The following is a 9,165-nucleotide window of genomic DNA, read 5'->3' as shown; positions in this document are numbered from 1 at the left end:
ATACAGTAGGGGGAAAACAGCGCAAAGGATGACTAGAGGAAAATTGTGATGGTGTACAAAAGGGAAAAAAATAAGATACAACTGATAGCCAGCTTTAGCCTTTCAAATGACTGTTGGCGCATGTTCCACCTACCACTTCCTCAATGCATCCTTTTATTATTTTTTTAGGAAAGAACATTCATGACCAATAACAATGTTATAACGATAGTAAGTGTAGGATTTAAGATATGTTTTTTAAAAAGCACCTTTAACCAACATTAAAAAGTCACCAAGGGGGGGGGAGTGGGTAGTTACCTAGCTCTACGTTTTATTTAGTGACGGTTCCACTTTTTCACTCACTGCCTGCAAATCAGCATTTTTAGTGGACAAAGGGCTCAGCAGCGGCCTTATGATTGCTTCTTTTCAAATGGTAATGGCTATCCTAACTCCTCTGCCAGGTTTTTCTTACCAGAGCACAAATTGCAGTTTACAAGGCTCTGAAGGGAAAAAAATCTTAGCTGAATATCTTTTTTTTTTTTTTTTATTCGACAAACTGACATGTAAATTACCCTTTAAGTGCTCCACTCTAGGGCTCTGATCATCTCCTAATTGTCACAGTCAATTGTAGCCAACAGTCTCTTCAATCCCAAGCGCTTTGACAACAAGCACAAGGATCAAAGCAGAATCAGCTCCCTTCAATATCCTTCTGTTTAGGATGCTACAAAATGCCTGAAAAAGAAAGGTGTAAGGGCATTGCTGTGGAGGAAACTGAGAGTAGCAAGTATTAACAATAGTCATTTTCTCCATCTCTACAATTATGCTGTAAAAGCTGCCGTGATCCTTAATCACGTGTGTAGAACAAATATGTAAACCTCCCGGGCAATTAATATGCTGCTCTTAAGATGATACTAATATTCGAGCTTTACAAACAACACCGTGTCTGTGGCTTAGAAAAGCTATGACACAGATATGGGAGAGCAATCATTTCACAGCAGCTGCAGCACAAAAAACTATTATCAAACATATTCTATATTTGAGCATAAATTCCAAAGCATAGTTCTTATTACTCAGTTTGGTGTCAGGATTCACAGCTCCCCCAAACTAAATAGCCCATTGAAAATTCTAGAGTTTCTTTTGATTAACCTAGAAACATCCAATTGAAAATGTGCCCCCAAATAAATAAAAAATGTGACATAAAAACTAATTTCAGAAGAATACTGTTTCCCTTAGTAGGGGTAAATCTGTCTTATTGCTTTACTGGGAACAAACTAATTAAAAGTCATTACATGATCTACAAACATGAGTTCTAAATAAGATGTACTTACCAGGATCATCACTTAACAAAACACGACAATTCTTTCTAACTAGTTATCATTCATCACTAACTTTCTTAAAAGATTATTAATGCTTTTCTCAAAAGATAAAAAATTCATCCTATCAACTATAACAATATAAATAATTTCATGGAAAGAGAAACTCTAATAATAAAATAATAAATAAAATAATATAATAAATAAAATAAATAAAATAATAATAAATAAAATAAAATAATAAATCTGTATAAAATGACCACTTTAAAAATAACCTGAAGGTTGAAAAAACGACAAATGGAAAGAAATCAAAGGTGCATGTGTAGAGGGAGTCCTCTACAGCTTGTCTCATTGTACCCAGGCATTACACACATACAGCATGTAAGGTCACACAGTGATTGACAGTCTTCCTATGCTCAAGAAAAGAAATGAAGAAAAGACTCAGCAAGTACCCCAGGTTTTCGCACAGCCACTTTACTCAAATCCCCCTGTAGGGGTTTCCCATCCTCCCCTCAATTTCACCTTGAATTCTCAGGTTTGATTGAAGAGCTTCACAGAAGGGTCTATTACAGATTGAGGAATGATCCATTTCACATCTGAAGCTCCAAAGAGCTACTTGTGAGGAGTCTTTGAGGGCATTTATCTCACATGTGAAGCTTTCTGCAAAATCAATATGGGTATTTTTCAGTTTGACAAGTAAACATGAAATATCACCTAATAATAGAAAAACAGAGTTGTACATTTAAACACACCCAATACAGTTATCTATGAGAAAGCTTATAGTTATTACTCATGTATATCCTTGAGTATGCCTAATCTAAATTCATCCTGAGACCTGGGCTAAAGTGCACAGGAAGAGAAACTGACTGGTCACCATATTTCTGGCTCCTCTGTCTTAATTCATCCAGGTTTTGCAGTGAGGGAAGAGAATGAGCAGGAATCATGACCTTTGTGTCCAATCTGAGAGCGATATGAGAAGAGGGAAGAAAATAACCAGACGTAAGAAAGAGGAAGGAAGCAGAACAAAGGAGAACTTTGTAAAGGACTTCAAATTTAACTAATTGGCCATAACTAGGCAAAATGGTCACCCAAAGTACAGCAACCAAGTCTCAAATCCCCACCACCACTGCAGCAGCAATAGCAGGGTAACTGACATATCTGTGTTTGGGTCTGGCAATCTTTGGGTGAATCCCAGATCTTTTACCACCTGCATAAGCTTGAGGAACATGATTTAACTTCTCTAAATCTCTGGGGGTTTTTTAATCTCAAAATGGTATTAGTCAGAAGATTTACCTTATAAGGTTTTGTAAAGGTTAAACAAGATGATACATACAGCACCTGGCACATGGAAAACATTCAAATGGTGGTAAATATTGATGAAATTATTATTGTTTCCTTAAACCTATCCACAAGGCACCTAGAGTTCTAATCTGGTGCCATTTCTACTTATCCCTGGACACTTTCCATATTGGTTAACGTCCCCAAGTTGTAGATGACAGTCTGGTGAGAGTGCACTCACCGTATTAACTCTGGTGTAGGTCCTAGCAGAGGAGTGCAGCCACCCATATTCTTTTGTCTTAAAAATGGTCTTCCTCCAACCAGAAAGGGTGTCCCTATCAACGAAGAGAGAGAGAATCAGATGGGGCTTCAAGAAAGGAAAAGAGGGGCTTCCCTGGTGGCGCAGTGGTTAAGAATCTGCCTGCCAATGCAGGGGACACGGGTTCGAGCCCTGGTCTGGGAAGATCCCACATGCCGCGGAGCAACTGGGCCCATGAGCCACAACTACTGAGCCTGCGCGTCTGGAGCCTGTGCTCCGCAACGGGAGAGGCCGCAACAGTGAGAGGCCCGCGCACCGCGATGAAGAGTAGCCCCCGCTCGCCGCAACTGGAGAAAGCCCTCGCACAGAAATGAAGACCCAACACAGCCAAAAATAAATAAATTAATTAATTAATTTAAAAAAAAAAGAAAGAAAAAGAACCCAGGCTTAGAGACCAAATCAGCTCCTCAGTACAAGCAATGAATGAGGTAAGAGATGTAGCATATGGGGTTTTTTTTCGTATGCCAATGTTATAATTAATACTGGAGTTATCTCTATATACTCCACCACTGGAAAGATCTTAAAAAACTCTCAGAAGCATATTGCCACCCAGATTCAGTTAAATAGCTCACCAAAACTGCATATTCCTCTCATTCTATTTTCCTGTAGCCCATCACTACCTAAGTAGTACTAATACCATCTGTACTTGATTATCTGTGCTTGGATCAACTAATTTGTAGATTGCTTGAAACACACTTTTAATTTTAGGTTAACTCTCCCTACCACTCAGAATTAGCCAAGAGTAGGCAAAATATGTGAGTTGAGAGATGTAAAAGTTCATGTTAATATCAAAATAAGAAAAGCATCGTTAAAAATTTCAAGGTTTAAAAACTTACCCTATATTTCAAAGTCAAATAACTAAATATAAGTGACTTTGTATTTAATTAATTCAAAGAACTTATACGCAATACTGTTCATTTTTTAGGTATCCTACTGTTCTCCTCCATTATTAAAATTAAGCCAGAGCTTTTATTCCAAAACCAAATTAAAATATTTTATTAAATGCTGATATAGAATTACAAGAACAAGTTGAGATAATTTCCTACTTTAAAGGATAGTTTCCTTAAAATTTTTAATTTATTTGTTTTGGACTCAAAATACATTTTTAGCAAGGGAACAAGTTTATAAATGATAATTAAATTCCCAGATTGACTCATAAAAACTTGTTCAACGTAAAACATACCTGAAACACTCTAGAACCAAGTCTTAAGTGACTCTAGGTCATGAGGTCTATAAATTTAACCTTGTGGAGGCTAAAGGAGTATCATCAAACACAGTTTCCAAATTTTGGAACATTATCAGGCAAGAGATCTGATAGAAGGATGGAACATCCATGAGTCTGAGTGATCACTATTCTCATGATCACCATCATATCAACACCATCATCATCATTATTATCTTGCCATATTTCACCCATCATGTTAGTACATGGTAGCTATGAAGGTAGTGATGGTAGATACCCAATGAGATGACTTGATCTCATCATCTTGACTTTTTAAGTAAGTGGAGGAGATCTGTACCAGGGTGTCAGGACCTCACTCGTTCTTTCTTTCACCTAAACCTCTTCCATGATGTTCATTTCCCAGCCAGGACCCTGAGCATTATTTAAACACTTTCAATTTAGTAAATGAAGGCTCTGAGATAGCAGTACCCACTAAGAACACTCATGCCTGCCTCTTGTCCATACTTTCAAGTAAGCACACAGTACCCTACAGTTTGCAATTCACCTAAATGACCTAATCACAAAACATACACATACCCCACTTCAAAACTGAACTGATGGGGGTTGGGGAGGAGGAAATGGGGAGTAATTATTTAATGGGTCTAGAGTTTTGGTTTTGCAAGATGAAAACGTTCTGGAACTCTGTTGCACAACAGTGTGAATGTGCTTAACACTACAGAACTGTACACTCAAAATGGTTAAGATGGCAAATTTTATCTTCTGTTTTTTAACCACAACTCAAAAGTTTTTAAATAAAAAAATAATGCAGAGAAATTACTTGTAAAAACTAGTGCATTAATTCAATAATCAATAAATAAATACGGAACATCTTTTAAAAACTGAATTAAGGGTATCCTGATTTTTAAGTGCCAGGCAGCCAAAATCCTAGGTTTCAGTTCTAATTTCTTTTCTATGAAAATACTGCCTGCAAAATTATCTATAAACTTTCAAATCCAAATGGACCAGCATATGACTTGACATAGGAGAAACTGCACTTAAAAATGAAGGTCAAAATTAAATAAATCAATGAAACTCGGATTATAGAATTTCACTTCTCTTCTGAAAGATTCAAACAGTGATACACAAGAAAACCACCACTCCCAGGTGCTCTGTTCTGAGGCTGTAACTACCACACATTGTTACCACTTAGAATCTCAAAATTTCTCTGAATTTTCAGTGGACCAAGCAAAAGTTAAAGCTCATGGAGACAAAAATACTTGAACCCAAACCAGACTAGTTTTCAGTGGTTTCTCTGTTTTTGTAACAGTAGTTCCACAGTCTCTTAACATTCACTTTCTTCTGGGTTAATTTTTTTACCATTTTTAAAGTTATGTTACAAAATAAAGAGTTTTCAGGATTCAGGGTCATAATGCTTTCTTAAAACAAGCTGAGCTAATTTACATTTATCCCACACAAAGGTAGGAGATGAAAGCTTCAAAAGAAGTAGAAAAAAACGGGATTATAGAGTAGTGGGGGAAGTTCATGGAAACTACTGTCTTTACTTTATAATCCCAACTTATACACACAGAATGAAATCAACCAAAAGCAAAAGTAGATGGTGACCTTTTTAAAGTGAGATCCCAGAGACAAAAACTAATGGACATGGTACACTGATTCAAACATTTATTAGAATTTTTTTCTCTGCATTATGTACTCTGCTCCAATCATTGGATCACCTAATGGTTTGTTTTTAACATTTATTCTTGTAGTGTGTATAGTTTATTAGATTAGGGGTAGCAAAACCTTGAAGTCCAGTGTGAATTTGAGGTTTGTAATAGTACTTATAGTTTTAATAATAATAGTTACCCATGAGTAACATATCTTGGCGCTTATATTATCTCTTTAGAACAACCATATGAGGTATCAAATATTCTTCTGAGATATGAGGAAACTGAGGCTTTGAGAGATTAAGTAACTTGGTCAAAACCACACACTAAAGAATTCTGTGCTCTTAACCACAAAGCTCCCCTGCACCTTGAATTGTTAAGAGTGTAGCTTCATTTCAGTGTAGATTATTTTCTACATTATCTATTCGGAACTCTTATTTATCTTCTTGATAAATGAGTTCCCTCTTGCTTTGGAGATCTCCTATTGCCCGTTAGTTCCTGAATAGAAACCATATCTTGGACACAGACACTTGTTTTGATTGACTCCATGACTGAACCAAATGTGGTCGTTGGCCAACATGGTCATTGACCAGCAACAGTAGCTCCCTTTGTTCCACTGCTACCTCTCCGTGTATTCACCAAACGACTGGGTTACACACCATTTCACTACAGAGAGCAGCATCCATAATGGCATGTATTTTGAAATCCACTTGAATTCAGCACTATAATCACTAGCAATTCATGGTATTCCAGAAGACCCTACTACACTTGCAAATATCATAATCAGCACCAGTGAAGAACATAAAGACCAGCACAATGGGCCGTTTTGTTTCCCTGCTTCAGATCTGGATCCCTTTTCCCCAGACACTTCTTTGCCCAGGTGAATATACCCATGCTATTTCTAGGGAGGACAGAATGGGGACACACTCTCACAGGTTACTTAGGGCCAGCCTTAGATTCCAAGAATAATAGTAAAGCCAGAACCGTAAGGATTCTCTAAACCATGCCATAAAATTACATATGATTAAAATGTGGTTCAAAGTAAAATTTATTTGCCCGAAGTCATAAGCTAATTAGCGAAAAAGCAGAGACATTATATTCCAAGTCCAGTGCACTTTCCACTTATGAGACTGTTTTAAACAAAAGGCTTACTATGTGTCAAATAAGGTACTAGATACTTTACAAACAGTATTTCACATAATCTTCACAACCTTCAGACAAAATAAATATTATTACTCTTCTTACAAATGAAAAAGATTATATAATTTAGCTAAATTCACATTTCTAGAAAGTAGCAGCTGTAGGGATCAGCTGTTAACACCTTACTTTCAATATAATGGTCAAATTCCTTAAAAAAAAATTCCAGAAGGGATTATGACACTAGACAGTGATGGACTGATGTTGAGATCAGAGGAGGAAAAGGTATGAAATTAAGGCCTGGGGAATTTTTTAAAAAACTGAAAGGTGTTACATGAACTCACTGGTCTTTATTTTTATTTCTTTATACCCTGTTTTTTATTTTTCTTAAAAGAATTTAAGTTGGTTTATGAAAAAAAGCAAACAAAATACAAAGAGACAAAAATGCATTCAATACAATAAGATAAACTAAATTTAAAATAGGTGAATAAAATGAGTCTAAGGAAAAACACCGTGAAAATAAGAAAGACAAAATTCTTGCAAGGAAGTCTTACATAGTTGCCGGGGGGTAGGCTGTAAATTTGAACCTGAGCTTTCAGGCAGGCTACATAAAGAGGGAAGCATGACCCGTTACATGAATTGCAGTCTCCCTAAAACACAGAAGAAGCCATTTGCTCAGGAGAGACGCAATTATTCCTGGTTATGAGACCATGGAGAAATTTGTCCCTGTGCCCCTCCTCGGGAAGGCTCGGTAGAGACCAGGGAACAGTAACCTCAGCAATGTGCTCCCAGCACGCAGCGCGGAGACACCGCATAGGGCTGTTTATCGCACCCCCCTTAGGGCAGCGGCATTGCACCCAGCAGAATTCAGCCAAGGCCGCTTTGCGGGGACGGCATGCTAGCTGTCTCCGGGAAAGGTCAGAAGGAAGGAGAGGTTGGTACCGAAGCAGAGCCACGCTGAACCATGCAGATGCGGGGCAGAAGTCCCGCACAGACACAGCCCTAGGGCTAACGCCCTCTATACCTTTGCTGTAAGGCCCAGCCCATCGCCACCTGGGAGGCATTTAGCCCCCTTCCACTTACCTCGTCCAATCTGAAAAGGATTCACGCTCCCTAACCTCTTCTGATGCAGAGGAACAGATCAAAACTTGGTGGCCTCTGCACCAGACCCAGGTCTCAAGATGCCCTGAGGGGAACGAGTGAAGTGGGCAGAGCGGACAAAGCCAGGCCAAGAGAGCCATTTTGACGGTGGTGTCCTCACAGGTTGTGCCATGTCATTGGTCAGATAAGAGGCCCACTGTTCCTGAGCTTTGCAGAGGGCGCCAGGTGCCACTGGCAAACCTCTGTTAGGAGCCTTTACTCCCATTCATTTATTCACTCATTCACTGAGTCAACAAATGCTTATTATCATTATTATGATCTTGTGCCCAGGAAACACAGGTGGACAAGACATTCGGGGCCCCTTCCTAATGGGGCTTGTGGGTTAGCTTCTACCTAAAGATGCTTTGAATTGGGCTAACCCAGGGAAGAGCATGGAGCTGGAGAATTAATCACTAAAACTCTACATCCTGCCTTTTTTCATCAAAGGCTGTGGGAGAATTCCTTTGGAAATCTGGAGAGAGCCCTTCCCTGGGGATTAACTAAAGACTGTGGCTTTGCAACTAGTTTCAACAGTCCATGCCTTCAGTTGCCTCATCTGTCAAGAATGAAACTAATACTTGCAACAAATACTTCATAACGTTCTGTGAAAGGAAAAAAGAGTAAGGTGCGAAAGCTAAAAACACTGTAGAAATATGACATCCAAAACGTGTGCACATTGATAAAATGAAACTTAAAGCTGTTATTACATAAGTACACCTGAGTGTCTGTCACAGCTAGAAGCATGTGTTAAGAATACAAGATACTGAAATAAAAAATGAGTAATTTATTCTAAATACTAGACAACTATATTAATTAATAAAATTTAATGGCCTGCACTGAAGGACTCACTGAATGACAAATATAGCCCTTCTAGGATGTTAAAAACATAATTAAGAGCAGTCTGGAATGGAAGCACCCGGACACTCTTATCTGTTGATGTGCAAACAGTGTGGTTATGTAAGGAATAAAACATACTTTAAAATAGTCATTTCACATTATCAGGCAAAGCTCAGAGCATGCTAAGAAATAACTCTACTCCAGAGAGAGCTGTACATTCACTGACAACTCCTCTAACTGAAACTGGAGTTGTCATCTCCCATCCCCAACGCACAAGCTATGCCAAAGGAGTGTAGTCAACTAGAAAACAATGAGCATTTGTCCTGGCTGTACAGA

General features: G+C 38.3%; 1 long non-coding RNA gene across 1 annotated transcript; it reads right to left on the bottom strand.

Annotated features, from left to right (window-relative positions):
- Window positions 1–554: 554 nt before the first annotated feature.
- Window positions 555–2,895, bottom strand: LOC118898379. The gene is made up of 3 exons (XR_005020685.1): window positions 2,809–2,895; window positions 1,812–1,949; window positions 555–708 (listed from the first exon to the last, which is right to left on the bottom strand). It is a non-coding gene; the product is annotated as an uncharacterized LOC118898379 (long non-coding RNA).
- Between the last annotated feature and the right edge of the window lie 6,270 nt (window positions 2,896–9,165).

Source organism: Balaenoptera musculus, chromosome 7 (genome assembly GCF_009873245.2).
Source record: "Balaenoptera musculus isolate JJ_BM4_2016_0621 chromosome 7, mBalMus1.pri.v3, whole genome shotgun sequence".
In the NCBI taxonomy this organism is placed as follows: domain Eukaryota; kingdom Metazoa; phylum Chordata; class Mammalia; order Artiodactyla; family Balaenopteridae; genus Balaenoptera; species Balaenoptera musculus.
This window is presented reverse-complemented; position numbering and strand designations above follow the sequence as displayed.